Genomic DNA, 18,650 nt, shown 5'->3' with positions numbered 1-18,650 from the left:
AAAGCAAGAACATGGGCCGAGAAACCGCGCGAGGCTAGCCGCGAAATCGAATCCTCGGCGGGATCGCGGCGCGAAGAAACGTCAATGCGCCGAGTCGAGACGAATTGAGAAATTCTCGTTTTATCCTCGGCTGCTATGTCAACGAATTTCATCTGAAATGTTTCACCGCTCGCTTGGGCTCGAGAAACCGAGGGAAACTGGATAATCAAGAAACGGGATTGATTTTTATGACACGTGAATCGTGAGAGTATTACAACGAAGGAACGTTGACTTTCGATCTTCGTGACGCGGAATATAACAGGGATAAAAGCAATTATGGCGTGGAAAAATTTTGGGCAAAATTTGGTCAACTTTGACTGACCATAACTCCGCGAAAAATCGTCGTATGATCATGTTCTTTTTTTTAAATTGAAGCTTAAAATCTCAGCTTTAAGATAGCGTGTCTTGATTTGAAGCTTAAAGCAGTTCTGTTGTTGTAATTCCTTAAACCTAAGGGTATGTTCGTCGTGTTAAAAATGCCGAAGTTTGACGAAATATAGGAACTTGAAAAAATTTTTTCTGAAGATGCCATTTGCAGTGGCATAAAGCTCCAAGTTTCCCCTTCAATTTAAAAAAAAGATCATCTCGCTGCGATTTTTTTTCGCAAAGTTACAACACTTTAAAGTAGATCTTGTATTTGCACAGCAAATTGAGGAATGCTACTGCTACCAAAAATGCAAGGGCTACTTTGAACTTCTGTAACTTTGCAAAAAAAAATCGTAATGACTCGCTCTTTTTTTAAAATTAAAGGGGAAGGTTCATATTTTAAGCTGCTGTAAACGTTTTCTCCCAAAAAAATTTTTGCAACTCTGCTCGTATCTTCAAAAATTGCAATTTTCAATACCATAAACATACTCTTAAATTTAAAGAATTCCCGTGGTAAGAACGAATCAAACACAAAATCGAGACGCAGTACCTCAAAGCTAAGATTTCAAGCTTTAATTTAAAAAAAAGATCACGAACCTACGATGATTTTTCGCGGAGCTATCGTCAGCAAAAGTTGACCAATTTTTCCTCCAAATTGTTCCATACCATAATTCTTTTTAATCACCATATTCGGAGCTTTCCTGTCTCACGTTTCCCTCATCCTTGACTTTAATTGCTCGCTGGATGATCCGGCACAGTTTCCACCGAATGTCGGCCACCGACAGATCGTAATTGTCAGGAGTCGCTGCCGGAACAAAAGCGACGAAGGCGTCGCGGTTGATTGTGGCTTCAGTTCGAACAGTTTCACGGATCTTTTCGAGCACGACGAGTTGAATAGCGGGAGACAGAGGCGGAAGGGAGCCGGAGAGGGCGGAGAAACGGAGGAAGGACGAGGGAAAATTAATTTCCTTAACGAGTCCAGAAGTCGCGCGATTAAGCGTGGCAGAGAACGTGACGTCGCTCGCGATATATTCTGCCTGGAATAAATTATGCCCGAGCGTGGGGAGGCTGCTCCGCGACGGGGATTAGATCAGAAGCTCGGAAAAAGCGGGGCAAAAAGGGGGATAGAGGAAACGGACGATAAAAATGGCCAAGTCGTTCGCGTCTAAGGAATCCCGCTTGGCAAGGTCGGGAAACGGCCTAGCCGCCGGCTATGGCACTCTTTCGCCTCGGTATTGGTGAGCGCACGAACGCACCTTTATTTCCGCGTGCACTCGTGCAGGAAGGCTGATCGTCGCGTTCGTCTCCACGTCAGATTGCACGCTCCTCGACCGATGCAGATATAGTAATATTTTAGAAAAGATACTTCGTCAGGAGGACGAAGTGCAAAAGGATGCTAAAAGAATACTTGGCTTCAGATCGGTCTTATCCTTCTAACGATAGCAGTAACGACAAAGAAGAGTAAACGATTCTCTGTGAGCTGTAATACTGTGCAGTCGAGGGTCGAGATTAATGCAGCTGCGTTTTCCGATCAGCTTCGTTATCCGGTTACACGTGCATTCTGATAATCTTACATAATGGTTGGAGAAATAGCTGGATCGCGTTCTGCGCTGGGTGGTAACGATGGATATGGAAACATGGGAACGACTAGCTTCAGCTGCGAGTAGAAGTCTCCTACTTTTTTTCTCGTTTCATTTCTAGCGTTCTCTAGTGTCATCGATCCACCGATTAAGCATTTTAATTACGATTTTCTTCTCCCGTAGATTGGACTGTCGCTTCCTGCGCGATAACTATTGGGGGACCGTTTGAAAGGATGGGGACGCGATGGTTCGTGTCTCGAATCGAATTGGCTTGTTAATCCGTAACGAGCGTGAAACGATACCGGTGGTGTTAATTATTCGATCAAACAATCACCGGATTCACTGTTAGCCCAGGGGAACGATCAATCGCTCGTTCTGCATTCCTTTTCCGTTCTATCGATATCCGCTTTCTATCTAGCGTGCTAGTCGTTAACCAGAGCAAAATTGTCCGCGAATCGACAGGTGTGCTGCACTCACCTACTGGACAATGCAGCTGGGTTTCACTTCGGGATTCAATTACCATTTCCAGGGGTAGTTTGGCTCGTTATCTCTCACTATCGCGAACGATTGTGTTGCAAGCGAGTTTCGAGAGGGGTTTAGAACTCTGAGCAAACTTCAACTTTCTAATGCGAATATGGACGCGCATCTGGTCTCGCTGTGTCGCATTGCGTTTAATAGGTACTTCAGCTTCCTGGAAACTGTCTTGGATCCTTACATTATTCTTCGCTGCCCACAGATTCGCGGAAAACGCATTGAGAAGTGCATAATTGCGTAGGTGTTCATTTACATATCAAATGAGTCACGGAGCCCTGATTCAGAGTACGCCGAATGAAATCTCCTCGCTAAATTTACACTGATGTTGCAAAGCAAGCACTCCCGGAAACTCGATAAAATCGAGTGACCTATTTGGAGAAGAAAGCCTGTGGATAATTAGCGAAGAACCGCCTCGATGGGGAGGCGAAAGGAAATTAAAGCTGGCCCGGTTTCTAAGTTATCTTTGTATTTTATCTACGCAGTATCGACAGGTTCCATCTGTCTGGGAAATGTGAATCTGAGATTGCATTTCCAATCGATTCCACAAAGGACGCCTTTTTCCTATGAAAAAGCTCTCGCGTGTTACCTTGTTAAAACGTTATTCAATTCCCATACCATGGTGTCTTCATCTCAATAAAAAGTCCTCCAGACTTTGCTCTCATTTAAGCAATCCCGTGTCTCCAGTAATCTTGGACAAGTGTCCTTCCAGTGCCTCGACAAACTTTTAAGTAAATACAATTTGTCAACGATCAAGAGCAATGGATCTCCAAGAGGCTTTGGAGTAGCAGGAGGCGTTAGTCCATAAATCTTCATTGGCGAGGTGTCGTTAGCCTGTAAAATAAAATAGACAGGATATCCGACGGATGATTAATCGTCCTGGGAGTCGTTTATTAGAAAGGACAGGGAAAATGGTAGCAGTGTTGTGTAATCTAAAGTCGCGACGGGATTCGCGAACGAGACGCGAATCGCGACGACGTGTCTGATGTCGCGAAATGACTTGCGACGCGACGACCTCCGATAATAACTCTTCAAGGGGACTCGTCCCGGCGATATTTCCTCCCCCATTAGCCACGGAGATTAACGCACGATGGCATTTATCACGCCACTTCCTCATAACTTTCCACTTTGAACAATGATATACGATGCAAACAAACTTTTTATCTGGCGATCGATTATCGTCCCTTTAGCCGCAGACCAATACCCCCCAAAGCTTTTATTGACACAGAAGTACATCCCGTTTTTGCTGCACTCTCTTTGAATTACTGTTTGGACTTTTTCTAACCCCTCTCTCGAATAACTCTCGCTTTACGAGGCTCAGACGATGCAATATGTATCTGTCTCCCCACCACAACGAACAAAACATAAGCGGTGTCCTGCAATGTGTTTTCTATCTCAGCGGATTTAACGAAGCGACGAGCACAAACGATAGTTGGGAAGTTACTTTTTTCTTCCTACGCAAAATTGCAGTAGAGGTAGAAGCGCTGTGAAACTTGAAAAAAAACGAGCTGTAGGATCGATTGCGCGAATTCTATCGTAAAAACGATGTTGACGATTAGAAATCTTCTTCGAGATACATACTTTGCCCGAGCGACTTGGCTTGTTGAGTGACAAGCAGGAAACCCTAATAAGATGCGCCAGTAGATAATGACTCGTATTTTTTCCTTATCTCAAGATACCTTGTATCGTGTTTAGCCCTCATCCTCTCAATCTCTGCAACATTGAATATAAAGTTCGTGGCGTAATTGAGTCTAATCGCGTCTAGTAACTCTCTTTGGCAGCGTCTCGTTACCTTGGTCGATTTAATTGGATCGCGGAGACTATCGGCGATATCGCGCGACGTTGACGAGTTTTCTCGATCCTCTGTGCAAACGATCGCACGTATTTCTCGAGACTTGGAGCGAACAACTTTATTATTCTCATTCGAACGTCCAAGCAGAGATCACTCGTGTTGTCGACGCCATCCTCGTTCTTCTTCTCGTCTCGCCAGTCTGCAGAGGGAACAGAAGGGATTTCCCTGTGGGAAACCGAGAGACAGGACGATATCGTCCGTGGCAGGGTCGTGTAATTAAGAAAAGAACAGAGTTGTTTATGGCGCTGCATGCAAACGACTTTGGGTCTCGTGTAACGCGCGTCTAGCACGAGCTAGATGAGATCTAGAAGCGTGTCAGGGTCGTTCCACGGCCGCCTGCCTCTACGATCTTGATATTCTCCGAGAAACTCGTCGACCAATTTTTACTCTGCCATTTTCGCTGGCGAGAGTCCCTCGAGAAAATATCGCGCGATCCTGGTCCGATCGTGTAATAACGCCTCGTCCCAAGGCGGATCTCGGACTTGTCCGCGTGGTTCGTTCCCTTCCCACGTTTACTTTCACGCGAGGACTCGCCTGTCTCCTCCATTACACTTTTATAATAACACTTTTCCTTTCCTTTTGTGTTCCAGGTGAGTCCAGCTAACACGAAGCTTCGACCCTCGATTCCAGGGATGTAAGTTATCATAAGTGACTTGAAAAATGTTGCAAGTATCATAGAATTCGTGGACCTAGAATAGGAGTATCACACGAACTCCCTTGTTAGATTTAGTGGGAGAAATGGAAAGGTGAGGAAAGAAATAATGAGTGTCCAATTATATTGTGTTACTAAGATCTCTCGCTCGAGTCCAGAGCCTAGACTTATATTAATAGGACACCAATTATTTCATTTCCACCTTCCAAATTCCTCTACTATATTCAAGAAGCTTTTTGCCAGAGAATAAAAATTAGATTCAGTTCTAAACCACAAAGTGTCTAATGCAATGTTTCGAAACTTCGGAATAAAAGAAGCTCGAGTTCAGATCTCGATCTACGTTCTGCGCAACAAGGATTGCTTTAACGAGGACCTAAGGAGCAGCATAGCTCCACTAAATTATAGAACAAAAATATCCAGCGGGCAACAGAGTCAGCAATCGGCTAGCTCAATACTAGTGCATCAGGACTGGCTTTTCCGCTCTAGAACTTGGTGCGTATAACGGACAGGAAACTGAGGAGAGCGTGCACGTCCGGAAGCGTTGATGCGCTGAATGCCTCCCTTCCGGTTTGTGCGCCGCGCCGTGTCGTCGACGTTGCGCCAGTGAACAGTGCCAAACCGACGACGACGACGACGACGACGACGACGACGCCGGGCGTCGCTGGTACCACCTGCCTTCCTTCGTAATACGCAGATGGCGTTAGCTGCCAGAGGACCGACATCCAATTCTCTTACCTTGTTTCGATTCGACTCACATTATCGTAGCCTCCCGAGCCATCAATTGCAGTGTTTGCACAGTACTGTTTGTGTTTACCTATGCCTGGAATCCTTTCAATATTTGGACTTTTTGTGGGTGGAAATTGCTTGTAGAAGACATCGATTCTGCCCGCTATTAGGTTGATGCTGGTCGCTATTTACCTTTCATTGGCCCGATATACCACGGTCAGATCTTTTTTGTAGCACATGGTTTTAAATTATGTATCTGGCTATGACAGAAATATATTCTCGCGTAAAAAGTACGAGGGTCCTCTTGCTCGTTTATTGTTTCGAGTTAACCGATTGCTAGAGCGCATGTGCTGGAAAATTAAATGTCTGGTTTCCTTGGAACGAGTGACCGTTGCATCAAAAATAACTGAGAGGATTAAAAGAGATATAGAGGAAGAGAAGGGCGCGGATGGGAGGCGTCTTAAAGGAAAAAGGGTTTAGGATGTTCGTGCTTGAAATTCTGAGCACTTGCGAAACTGGGAACAGCCTCATCGGCGTAATGCACCCTCCACTCGGCTAATTTCATTTAGCTCAGTGGCGTGCATACCGTGGACAGCAGTTGAAACGTTCGCTGCGGTATCTGCGCCAAACCACGGCGAGAATTTGCAAACCGCCGTTTACCTGCCCCACTGTGTTTACTGTGTTTACTCTTCTGCAATGCTGGCGAATATGTAGTTCAATATGAAGTACGAGCTACACTCCAAATAGGCTTTATTTATTGTTGATCGCTCCATGCTGTGAGTCATCAGTTTCCTTTTCTCATTTGCAATAATTCCTGCAGAATTTCGACTGAAATTTGTGGGATCACGAAATTTGTTCAAGCTGAAGTCCACGTCTTCTGAAAAATTTATGAGTCGGATATTAACCCATTTTCCACCTCGAATCCTTGGGGATCAGCTGAACGCCTTACGTTTTGCATGTACCTTTCCTTATTTTTAGAGCAGATCTAGTTCACGAATATTTGCCCTACTTCTTTCTTTAAATTTCTAAGGAAGAATTAGTCGCATTTTTCCAGTTTTAGCCATCCCTTTCACGTTTTTATGTTGCACCACGTGAAAGAACTGTAACGAGGAAATGTCAGAGTATACATCCTCCTGTTTAAATGCATAAAAGTCGCCACTCGTGCGAATATTCAGATGCAACGAGCGATCGGATGCATGGATGAATTCGCTCTCGTTTTTCACAGACACGTTGAAACGTTGGCATTCGATGAATGTAGCGAAATATTAACTACCAGGCATACTCCTTTAATTGACGTGGCTTCATCCGTTTCCTGATTGTGACCAATTGCGGTTCCTCCTTTTCCTCCCATTTCCTGTACAAAGAGCTCTAGGTGCACCGAATCATTTCAATTATCGACGAAAACCGAAACACCCCACGCCATTTATTTATCCCTTTCGTTCGCCCTCTCTCTGTACATGTCTATTTGCGTACTCGAAGGGTCACAAATAAAATCGAGTTCCGTAATTCGACGCGACATTAATTCCATTGTTCTGCGTTTGTCAACGATATATTATCAGTATCGATGCTTCCCGAATGCAAATACAGTCATTTAATTTGGGAGATCCTAATTCGTTCAGTGAACCCCCTGTATTCCATTGCACGATATAATCCCCTTTGTCCTCCTGTAATTTTGCAGATTATCATCGGAAAACTTGAGTTGCAAAAATTCGCGAGCTCCATAAATTGCGAAATTTATTATGAGAAAAATCATAAGGAGACTGTTTGCAAGCTAGCAAGTTTATCAGAGCTTTAATGATACATCCCTCGTGGCAAATTTCCAGAGAATTGCTAAAATATCGGAAAGTATGAGAATGCATCTCACTTGGATAACCAACGCGAGATTAATTCCGGTCACGGAAACATTGTACGTTGGCGTTACGAATACACGTGTAGCCGAGATATCACCTCTGGCAAGATCTCGGACATATCTCGTCTCTTTTTCTCCCTTCAAATATTTTCACAAAGGATTTCATTTTGCCGAGATGATGCCTCTGTTCGTTCGCTGATTCGTCTCTTCTAATTTCTGCTCATGACGGTGGATTAAATCTGTCGACCTTTTTCAGAGAGTGTTCCGTGCACGTCTCCTACAATTTCCTTTCAGAGCGCTTCTTAGACTATCTCGATCCAGACACGTATGGAAGGTAACAGCATTCACGGGTTTGCTGACATGCAAGCTGTTCTTTCAACCCACGGCGGTGAATTGCTTCAGTCTAGCGCGGAATATTTTCTTTTAATTTTATGAATGGTTTCCATAAATTAATCTACGAAAGCGCAGAGGATGAATAAAATGGGAAATCCTGTTATTTTTTCCTCTGTTTAAATGGCCCACTCGTTGAATCTCGTTTCGGTTAAACCAATTGGAAATCAACCCCTAGCGCGACTCGTCGGTTTGTTCGCTTAACGAGGAGTAACGAGCGCGCGACGGGGTGACGTACGAGCGCGGAGTTTAATCGGCTTCGCGATCGCCGCGACTGTTTCCTTGGTCGATGCAACGCGAATGGATCGTGCGTGCACCGAGAAAAGGTTCCTCTGATTTACGATCCCCGCGTCGCATCAAACGCGCCATAAATCATGAAAGAGGCGATCCGAAAACGGTAACAGTAACGATTCCGACTAGGATTTTCGCGCGACGCTTGGCGACAAAGACTGCCTCTGTCTGGCAATGGATCGAGCTGTCTGTTACTCCTGAAACGCGCAACTGATTGATAACGCGCGCTGAAACCATTGAACGCTGCGAAACACTCGTTTAATCCTGCAAAATCCGCGCCACGACCACGAAGGCACTCGAGTATCGACGTTCTCATCTATCGTGCTAGTTCACTGTTCTTATCAACCAGGGACGAAAAAGTGGTATCTTTCTTTTTTACAATGGACCGAGGTCTCCTGACAAAGATCGACAATTGTCAGGTTCAAAATTGTGTATAAAATATTCTTCCAATAGAAGATGTGCCTTTCGAGTATTCCTGATAGGCGAAATATAGGTTCAGTTACCATATTGGAGATCGGCCAACCACTTAGGTGTTCTAAATTGAGACGATTTACTACCAACTTTCTGGTGCTTCAGAAATAATCATCGATCTCCCAACGAGTTGTCGAAATCCATCGATCCCCTGTCTAGAAGTGTTTCACGATAATCCTTTAGGGGAAGATAAAAAGAACAGACACATCCACCCCAGGGCATTGTATCTGAAGAAGGAAAAATCGATTCCCGATCACCTGTCTTCACGTCCAGTACTCCACGCTCTCATTCAATCGAATCGAGCTACCACATAAATGCGCGCTTTGACGTATCGCATATTCCCCTGCGCGTCTGGCCAAAGTTTCCAAGGGACCACTCTCCTTCGAAGGCGCTGCCGCGAGGGTCCCAAGGCAAGTGTAAACTCGCGCGTCTCGACATCGTCCATCGGTTCGTTGAATAATTTTGAACGCCGTTCGCGTACCGAACGATCATTTATTCATCCCGTCGAGTCACGCGCCATTTTCACCGGAAGCTGTTCGATAACCACAACGACTGCTTCTCGTCCAGAAGGATCCCTCCACAGTGCTCTCTGATAAAATTGCAGGTCGCAATTCTAGGAGACCCGTTACGCCACCACGACCTTTAACGCCAATGGTTTTTCGCCGAGTCAAAGATATTTCACGTCGTTTCTAGCTCGGTTCTTTCCTTTAACCTCGCACGATAGATGGGAGCAGGGATAGATGACGGGGGAGGCAGGGAGGAGTGTCGTTCCCTGCGTCAATTTGTGACCGTGCCGAAATCTCCGCTTTTCTCTCGTATCTCTGGCTGTCTTTCGCGTTCGTGCATGACTGAATTTCTCGTTCCAGTCCCACCTAAAGCTGCGTCATTCGGAATAAATATTTCGGGGCTGTTTCATGGTAACGCTGTCTGCGGATAAGGCGTGTCTAGCGTAAAAATAAAATCGTCGGTTTACGATGCGTTTTGCGCTCCCCAGTGCCGGTTACCAACGCCGCTTTCCTCGTCTGTCTCGTCGGGCCCGCTAGATCCTCCGCCACGATAATTGAAAGCGGCTGCCAGTAATTAAGGGCCGTTCGTCCGCCGCGCTGTTCGTGTTTTTCCATCTTTGCCCATTAGGCTTGTATGTCTAGCGCTAACTAATCGATGCGTTCTACAATACAATTATCTTCGATCGTTACCGCCGCTTTCGTCATTTCTATACCGCAGATCGTTTACCTACGTGCCTCGTAAAATTTTAACGATACTTACAAAATTTCTACACGTCTTTTTTCATAGATTCAAGTACGCAACCGATATCGACTATTGCGTAACTCACCCTGTCATTTACGCGATGGAATAGCAGGGTTCTTTGAACACTGTGAGGTTGAACGATCTCGAAGTCGCTGCACGTCGATTTCGCGGCTCTCCCACGCCAACGACTGCGAATCGACGTCGAAACTAAGCGACAGCATCGTCTCGTAAATATTCGAAAAGCGGGGCTAGCCAGGCTGAAAGAGTGATTTGCATAATATTGCATTCGGGTGATGTGTATCGATCAGCTGCCAGCCCTAGAAATGAGTTCCACCGCGGTGCGTAGCTAGATGCACCCAGTTGCATGCGTATGTACACGCAGCCGACCATACATCACGTGTGATAGACGTTCCCGAAATTACAATTCGGATACCATGAATCCCTGGCTTCCGCTCGAATTTCCTCGCTGGATTCCTTTAATGAGGAGAGAACAGAGTTGTCTTGTCATTGAATCTCAAAATTGAATCAACTTGTATTGCGAGAGAGGAGCTTCAAAAAGGAGCTGTTAGAGTTTTTTCCACTGAATCCTCTGTTCCTGCATGCACAAAGATAATAACGGTGTAACGAGGACAAAGCCAGAGGCTGCGTTTACGCTCGCAGGCTCAACTCGAAAATACTCGAGCCTTTTAATGAAAGCATCGCGAATTTCGGGAATTTCCCATGAGGTAACTTGTTCGAGGTGAACGATACGAACCGGGGAAGATTAATTTCCTACAGAGAGATTAAAACTCCTTTCGCTTTGGCCTCGCTGGGAGTTTGCTAATTCGTGGGGGGAAAATGAAACTGGTGATCGGTAAGGCGTAGCCGGGGAGAGTTCAAGGAAGCTGGTCGTTGAACTCGGAAGAGGATTCCTCCAGCGCGGAAGAACGAATTTCAGAGCAGTAACTCTTTTAAAGCTCTCGCCTTGGTTCGTGGTTTTACCTCGTACAATTGTTTTTCCCCATCAGTTCGTAACAATTGCCCTCAAGACTTCATAAAATGGCCACTTCCCTTGCTTAAAGATAACAAAGCTTTTCATTTATCCGAAAGATAAATCATCGAGAGGAAATTGCACGTTCTGCTACGTGTACGCCTACTACGTCGCTTCCAATCGGAACTGGTTCTCGACAATTCGTCCAGCAGACGGGTGTCTGCTGAACAGCCCCTAATATCAGAACTTAGTTCGCGTTAATGATCCAACGCACGCGAGCTGCTCGGTTAATCGCGAGCTTCAGCGTGGAGCAGTAGTTCTCAGAGAAAACAGGGTGTCGTGAGGAGGAGAAGGAACTCTCGTCCTTAGACGGAGAATCCTCTTGAGTATTCTGTCGTCGTTTGTTGACTTTACCTCGACTTGCTACCACGTCTCTTAATCGTCGACTCCATGTAACAAGGATAGTGGAAGCAATACACGGATAGATTACTCCGAAATGGAACTCCTGGAACCATTCTCACTTTAACACGAATCTTTTCGCTCATCAGATAATCCAGAAGCTCTGTTCTCGTAGGGGAAACCTTCGGTAGACCTCCAGACGCCGTAATTAGCACAGTAAGAGCAGCTCCAGTTCGAAATTGCTCGTTAGAATTCACCCGAATTCGTTTAACTCCCTCAATTGGAAGCATAGGAGTCAATGACCAAGGAAAAAGGGATGGAAAGTTCGTAAAACAAGCATACCGTTCCCTTGGAGACTGAAGATGAGACTCATCGGTTCCAAATACTTGCCGAAGAGTCTCATCAATCTGCGCGGTGATTTATGTCAATCGCCTCGAGTCCAGCATACCAAAGAGTTGTGTTGTTATCGTTATCCGTGGAATCAGTGGCGATTGGTCGAGGAGGGACGAATAGGAGAGAGGGGGCTGCAGCTGCTTGTCTGCGATCGGTCGGGGCTTGCAAATACGTGGAACGCGTGCTGGTAGCGTCGGCGAATATTCGGCCGCGGCAGTTGCGCACTGATCGTCTGCTGAAGCGGCCGCAAGACGTGCTTGGTTTCGAGTTTGCCGCCAGCTCGCAGTGCCTACTCGTGTGCTTGTTTAGACTGCGCGCTCGTGCGAAAACCGCTGTGCCTTAAGAGGACCGTGTCGAGGATCGAGGAACCGGACGTGGCTGTTTGTGGGAAACGTTTAAATTTAGAGAACGAGGGAGAACGGAGGTCGAGGAGCTGAGGCGGCTCGAGAACAGTCCCATGGGAAAGAACCGCGAAACTCATTGCAGGACTCGCCTGCATTAAAATCTTCGACAGGTGTTATCACTTTATTCGCAAATTCCATTAAGTTAAATCGAGCGTGAGTGTATTCCTATGGCAGTTTCGTTATTCAACCAGAAATGCATCGCGGTGCATCGCTACATAACAGTTCCTTCTAATGTTTTTTTATACGAGACCGCTTGTTAAACGCGAAATCGCTAGCTCATTCGATTCAAATGAAGATAGGTCTACGTAGCAGTGATAATACTCTTCGTCGTTAGTCAGACGTCCCCTTCCCACGTATCGAGGCAATTAAGGAGTGACACCAGTTGCGACGTTTGACTCACGGTCCCATGCGTTGAGTAAGCACGACTCTTTCGTTGTTTTGTCAGTACCAATGTTTCGTCGGAGGATTGGGACGACGGTGCCTTACATCTGGAGAAACCAACTTCTCTTCCGTTTTCTTCACCCGTTCGTCACGTCCCCTGTCCATGTCTTGATACAGTGGCTCGTAATCTTATCGCTGAAGCTCTGGACAAGAAACGCAGCTGCCCTGTTCAATTTTCTTCTTAGCCTCGTGGCTCGATTTTCACCTTCTCGTGGCGTTGAACCTCTCCTGTGCCACACAGGAACACGGTTACCCGCTGCCATTGAAACTGATGTCACGTTCGCGACTCGTGCTCTTTTTTCGCGATGTTCTAGACTTCAACAGGGTATGCTCGCCGCGATTCCAGGGTTTTATCAAAAATTCACTGCCAACCCGAGCATCATCTCTAAAGCTTCTTTCTTTCGTCTGAGGTTTTTCACAACTCGCCATTATTCTCCTGTAACAGTATACCTGTAAATAACCAGGGCTATCTTCCAAGGCTTACGATTCACTGTTGGTGAGTTAAGTATTAATACTTTCGCTCTGACAGTCTCTGAAGCAATTTCAATTTCAGTTCGGACCGGTTGGAAAACTTAGTCGCATTTACTTTGCAGTTGAATTTTTATTCCCGCCGCTCTTCTGCCTTGGTAATTCGGGTGACTCTGTTACTTTCTCTTAACATTTGCATAGAAGCCGACTCTCGACTTTGAGGATTTCGTTTTTAAAGTGCACTGGTCCCTTTGGTGATAGGTATTGATTTTCTGCAAAGTTAAATTATAGCCTTTGCATAAGAACGCCTAACGTTGCACTGCCTTTGGCCTAACACGTCACCTCGAAATCCCTTAAAAGACCCTCCACAGTTTCCTAATTGATTCAGGCCTTTAGTTCTTAGCTGGACTCAGCAGCGATTCGTCATTCAGTCTGAATTTAATTCTAATTGGAGTCTCAGAGAAGTCCGACCCCGATTCTCGGACAAATGCTATCTCTGCGTGAGATTAAAGCCAATCCCACGCAAAGTTCATCGGCATGGCCTGTTTTCAGCGTTAAGTTCCATGGGACATTCGTTCGTTAGACGGCCAATATGAGTTACAGAACGAAAAGAGCTTCGTCCAATGCAGCTGTCAGTTCCATTTATCATGGCCACGGGGACCAGTCGGTCACCAAGATATTCTTGTCGCGTCGCGCTGTCTACTCTCAACGATGTCAAGATCCCGTGAACCGCGCTCCAAGAACGTGTCTCATCGAGGTTGCGTCTTATCTTCGTCGAGCACGAATTCCACAGGACGAAACGTGGTCGCGAATTCGCTTCGCAATTTTCCCCTTTGTCGGGCGAAATTTCTCAGTAAAGGCACAAGCACTCGAGCTTTGTTTCACCGCTTGTCGACCGACTACCTGTCTCCTCGTTTATCCGCAAAGAGTAATCCCCTGACCCGAGTCTGTCGATTTTCCGCTCGTTCCTCGACGCTCTCCAGCGTCTGCTCGCCACGATCGACTTCAGCAACTGAGCAGAATTACGTGCGCTCCAGAAAATTTAATTGTGGCTTCTCTGCGCGCGTGCTTCCTCTAATTCGCCAATCGAGTCGCGGTGTTCCCTGTTAATAACGCATAGCTGAGGGCCGCAAAAACCGACCACGATCGTAGATCAAGTTTCTAACTAATTGTTTCCTTTCTTGCTAATAAACGCAACGACAGAAAAGGTAGAGCTGAAGGACCTCGGTTTCCTTCGTCTTCTAGATAAGAACTCTTCCAATAAGGGGCTGTCGTCTATTGAATTTCAATTAGGATCATTTCTACCGTGATGAAATCATGCTCAGCCTCGATGAGAGGCAGAGATTCCTAGAATTCATCAATGTAACACGTTCGTGCCTCGTCCACGACAAGACTCCAACACGAGGACAGTGATTCATTCCTCTTCTGGCGACAATCCCGAGGACAGGTGAACCATGACATCCCCGTAATTGAAGTGGGGGATGTTGTCGGTGCCATTATTTCGTTAGCCTCAGGGAAAGAATTGAATGCGGGGGAATCGCGGTGATCTGAACTCGAGTGGTCACCGGACGTGAATTATGAGCACACCTGTGGGTGATTAACAAAAATGCAATAAACGTGTCTCGCCACTCTTCTATGCAACAAATTGAATTTGTGTTCCACTTCTTCGTTATCATGCAGATTTTTTTTCTGCATTAGTTCGTCGGCCTTAACTGTTCCGCATCATGATTCAATTTTTAATGCTCTCGCGACTCCCGTTCTCATGAGTGCCGCCACTTTCCATAAAAGGCCAGAGCACTCATCGAGCTGGAAGAATCTTCCGCGTTTCTTTGTTGTCCTATGCTTTTTCGGATTTATGTTGTCAGACGCCACGATACATGGACGCCAATTATATGGCTTATGGCGTTGTTCTGATTGCATCCGCCGGATTCGCGTGGTATTACGCGCATAACCGACCAGCAATTTGCTCAACCGTGCCAAATTGCCAGTCGCGGTTGCGATTTTCGTCCGAGAATTATTGACCGCGAATTTTCTTCCGAACGCGATACGTTTCTGTATGGGAGAGGGCATCAAGCTCTGGTTTTATATATCGAATAAATTTGATGGATACCAGGGCTTCACTCACGAATTTTCGAAGCAACAATTTATCGATTTCGTTTAATTCCGCTTCCCATTCCACATACATAGCTGTCAGCGCATGCAGTCTCCGTTCATTGCCTTCACCACATACGCAAGGGGGGCATAAAATACCTCTATACAAGGCACATCGAAAAAGCCCATATGCCAGTGGTTCTACCTCCCGAAAAATTGTATCTTTCATAAAGATACAAAGTTGAGGACAAAAAATGTAATATAAACGTGCAATTTTGCCGATTCCACGAACCAGGCGCGGCGTTAACGACCGCAGGGGAACGAGAACAAAGGGCGAGTTCTATGTTAACTGCAGGTGGACGTGTGGCGAATGAATGCCCTCGCCAAATGCACCTTTCCCCGCCAGCTCGATTCTTTCTGTTATTAAGCCGCGTTTAAGAGGCCGATCTCGGCGCAGGGCCACCACCACCCCAATTACAACACGTGGCCAATTCGGGGAAGCGTGTTGCACAGCACTGGGAGCGAGCTGCGCGGATCCTGGCCGCAGTACCGTTTCGCGCGTCCGTGACTACGCTCGTGGTTCCATCTGCCGCGACGGGAGCTCGAAAACCCGACCAGGTTCCTCCCAACCAGCCGACCACTTAATCGTCCGCCGCCTCTTCCTCGAACTTGCCCGCTGAGCGTCTGCGCGGCTCCTCGACTCCGCTTCCTCGCCACGCGAACTTCGAATCGCGAACGAGCGCGCTCACGACAAGCTGGACCACAGTTCCCTCGGTGATTTCGTCGGGACTTCGTCGCGGCGACGGAGGTGCTCGTCGAAGGGGATCAGTGTTCAGTAACGTGACTCTTTCGCCATGGAGTGGATTGAGAAGAGGAAAGAAGCTTGCAAAGGTGGTGGAAGGAATACAGTGAGATTGGTTCAGAGTACTATTGGGAGTTTGGTGGAATATTTGTATTTGGAAATTGGCGCGTGAATCCTTTTGTCGAAACGCAGTCGTGTAAGGGAGTCAAAGTGTAGAGGAGACGCATCGCTCGTGTTTTAATTAGGATGAGTTATGGGAGAGCCAAGGGTGTCTATTCGATGCAAGGTTTATGTAGCTTCACGAAATTTCCTAAGGGAGAGCTCTGTTTTGCATCCAAATAATCTAGCAAGTGTCTCTAGTGTATGGATGGACGTAGTACTCGCGTGCCCATTGATTCAGGACAGCGTGAATGAGCAGAGAGCTCGGTCTGGCAAGTGTTGATCGACGAGTGGCGGAAAGCGCGCAGCGTCGCTAAACGCAGCACTCGAGTGCGCGTCTCGAGTACCCACTGTATTGCTTCCACCGACACCTGCGAAGGACCGTCTCGAAGGGAAGAGGACGCCAGAACAGATGAGTATCCCTTCGACAGATCGACAAAAGACGCGTCGCGCGGGTGCATGGGCGCGCAGGAAGCGCGCGAGTGAAACCGGAGCTTGAGAGCCTGAAGGGTGAAAGAGCAAGGGTGTTTGTAAACACAGGCGTAGGTGGAAGCGTTCAGGCCGTATCAGAGTAGCGCATGGAACGGAACTGAAGCGACCGCGCGGGACGTAGGCTTGTCGTAGCGAGATGACGAAGCCTGGAGCACCAGAACGGAACGAGAGATCGGACGAGAGAGGAATACCGGCCGTAGAATAGCCATTGGCACGACGCCGAGAGTTTCAGATCGTCTCGAGGGACCAGCACCGCGAGCTTCGTTCTGCCACTTTTCTATCACCTTTTCTGCCCGGAAATTGCATCGATTGAGCGCCGTAAAGAGTGCACCGGCTCCTGGCACGGAAGCCCTTCGATGCGCCTCGTTTCGCTGCCCTCCACTTTCCTCGCTTCTGCACGCGCGACGCGCGATCCCGTCTCGATCCTCAACCCCCGCCTCCCCGCCTCCCCGCCACCCCGCGTTTCCGCTCCACTCGCGACCGCGCATCGGCTGCCCGCTTCGCATTTTCCCGCTTTTGTGTGCGATATTGCCCATCGAGCGCGGCCTTTTGTGCTTCCGCTTCTCTCCGTTCCTCCCCCGCTGAGAGCAGCTATAACTGATCGCTTTACCTCTCGATTTCTCTTCGCTTTTCATCTCCCGCGTTCCTCCATCGAAAGCGAAGTCGCTGAGATCGCGGATGCGCCGTTGATCCGTTGTTCCCACGATAAATCGAGGCCTGATAGGCGACCAGCGTCATTCTCCCTTTTCGCTCGCGCAGGATGCTAGTCGGTCCTGTTCCGGATTCCAGCGTCGGGACGCCGCTTCTGTCCCGACCAAAGGTAATCCTCCTCTCGCTTTCCTATCGATTTGTCAACGCACGGGAGGAGAGCAAAGTCTGTCGCTGGGTCTGCGAAAGGAAGATACCTCGTAGTCGATGTTTCCACTCAGCTCCCTTATCCGCGCGCTAGTCCAGCCCCACTCCTCGCCAAGGATAATTGCAAAGTCCTGTTAGAGAGGGCTAACGCTTCCGCGCGTCTCTAGCAGCTCGTTTTACATCCACGCCGCGCGCGTTCGCTTTCCATTAATCTCCGCGGTCTCGCTCGCGCTATTACTATCGAAAGGAATTGCTCAACGAGAGCGTTTAACGCGTCCCTAGCTTCTCGCTTGACTCTAGATTGATGGAACCGAGTGAACCAACCGACCGCGGTCTATTCCTTCAATTCTCGCGCGTTCTCCATAAATATTTGCATGGATTTTGGGTCTCGTTTGGGGAAGAGGTGAACGAAAATACTCAGCCCGTCGAGCTGGAAATATTCTAGTAACACGATAAAACAACTTCGAGTCTGCAGTCATGCGACTGTGAAGTCGAGTCAGGAGAGTCGAAAAAGTCTTTATCTAAGTTTTCTCTGGGTTTGAGCTTTGTTTTTCTACACTGTTTGCGATGCACGCAGGGACACTAACGATCTACAAATCAGGGAGCTAAATATTTACCTTCGATTGATTTTTCCTCGCTGCGAGGCGAAAAGGGAAGCAAACAGCGCCCGAAAAGGGTCACCGACTCCTGCTGCCTTTCTATAACCGATTTCCTTTGCGTAGCTCGATATCAAAGATAAACCTCTTGGCCTATTGGCGTTACCCTCGAATCGTGACCCGAGAGTAGTCGGTTTGTGGTATCCGTGCCTCGGACTAGAGGGTAAAAAAGAGGAACAGTGAACAAACAGGAGGTAAAGGTCCACGTTTGCGTTTGGAAACGAGCAGAGGGCGGTCGATTAAGAGAGAAGCCAAGCGTCTAATGGAATTAGTCGGGGCAGGGTGGAATAGCGCAGTGGAGGGCCCTCGAGTAAGTGTTGCCGATGGAAGTCGATGGTGAAGCCGAATAAGAAAAGCAAATGTTTTCCAGGGGGGCTAAAGAGGTAAACGAAGCTCAGGTAGGGGGCGAAGACTGAACCAATCTACAGAGGGAGGGTTGGCTGTTCGCGTGAACACTCTTTCGCGTTGGGGAACCTGATTCACATCTTCCATAACTTCAGCAGTTGCAATCATGCAAGAGGTGAC

The 18,650-nt window shown here is 47.3% G+C and overlaps 1 protein-coding gene across 3 annotated transcripts in view; it reads left to right on the top strand.

The window, feature by feature from the left end:
* The window catches only part of LOC143177911 (uncharacterized), a 70,461-nt gene that overhangs the window by 37,809 nt on the left and 14,002 nt on the right, over positions 1-18,650 (top strand). Inside the window, exon 1 of one of the 3 annotated variants that reach the window (XM_076376225.1) lies at positions 17,318-17,434. The exons of 1 other annotated variant lie outside the window; for it this stretch is intronic. The gene's annotated coding sequence lies outside the window, so the exon portion shown is untranslated. Of the gene's footprint in view, positions 1-17,317; positions 17,435-17,597; positions 18,646-18,650 lie in introns of those variants that run through there. One more of the 3 variants, XM_076376224.1, reaches the window with a different exon arrangement.

Source organism: Calliopsis andreniformis, chromosome 4 (assembly GCF_051401765.1).
Source record: "Calliopsis andreniformis isolate RMS-2024a chromosome 4, iyCalAndr_principal, whole genome shotgun sequence".
Taxonomy (NCBI): domain Eukaryota; kingdom Metazoa; phylum Arthropoda; class Insecta; order Hymenoptera; family Andrenidae; genus Calliopsis; species Calliopsis andreniformis.
This window is presented reverse-complemented; position numbering and strand designations above follow the sequence as displayed.